Here is a 1201-nt window from a genome sequence, read left to right on the forward strand (position 1 = left end):
AAGTCGTGCCGGGAAGGGGTTCCCGGCGGCGACCCTCCGACGCTCAAGTCAGGCAAGCTAGCAGTAAAACAAGTGACTCCCAAGATGTATCTTTTTTACCTCCTGCGAAGTATGAGGCTCTTTATATAGAGCGGTGAAAGAGCTCCTGCACGTCCACCGAGGCGCGTACGTGTCTGCAACCCATACCTCGGTATGTGTCTGTCAGAAAGCTTACCTGACGCCATACTGCTACAGTCCAAGTACGTCTTCGATGGGACAACAGAACACCTCGTTGTCAGAGGATGTTTCCTTGTCCTGTTGTCTATTCTTACTACGTCTCGAGTGTCCGTCCAGTCGGCAATCCCCTTACGTCCGACCGGTCTTATGTTGTGTGGACTGTTCGCAGTGTTGCTACTTTGTGCCTTTGGCCGAGCGGGCTACCCACTCGACCATACGACTCTGTTCAACCTGAGCGTCGGAACCCCGGCTATGGTCGGGTTTCCTTCCATTCGGCGAGGCATCCTTCCATTCGGCCCGGCATGCTTCCATTCGGCGAGGCATGCTTCCGTTCGGCCCGACATGCTTCCGTTCGGCCCGGCATGCTTCCGTTCGGCGAGGCATCCTTCCGTTCGGCCCGGCATGCTTCTGTTCGGCCCGACATGCTTCCGTTCGGTCCGGCATGCTTCCGTTCGGCGCGGCAACCTTCCGTTCGGCCTGGCATGCTTCCGTTCGGCGCGAACTTGGGGTTGACCTCCACGTGTCTTTGACCCTCCGCCCATGAGGGTCCCCCTGGGCGAACTTGGGGTTGACCCTCCACGTGTCTTTGTTTATAGTCTTCTACTCCGGATCTGCTTGCTTGGGTGATCTCTGCTATCCGGAATAGGGCTCACCCGAACCCAAGTTCCGGTCTTCTCGAGCGGGCTTCCCTCCGGCTTCTCGTCTCTCGGAATTACTGCGTGTTTCCTTCTCGTCCGTCGGCGTACTCATCCGCAGTCTTCGTCCCTCGTGTTGGAGTGTATACTGAAAGTCTAAGCTTTGTAAACATTCATTATGAATAAAGAATCACATTTGGTCAAATTGTCTACATTTAGTTGTAGTTGTTCAATTAATTTATACTGTAGATAACATAGTATGTGGTGCCACATGCAGAAGATGATGTTATCAGTACCTTATAAATTATAAACAATAGCTCACGACCAAAATGGAAAGGAACAAACCATTA

This window comes from Zingiber officinale, chromosome 11A, assembly GCF_018446385.1.
Source record: "Zingiber officinale cultivar Zhangliang chromosome 11A, Zo_v1.1, whole genome shotgun sequence".
Taxonomy (NCBI): domain Eukaryota; kingdom Viridiplantae; phylum Streptophyta; class Magnoliopsida; order Zingiberales; family Zingiberaceae; genus Zingiber; species Zingiber officinale.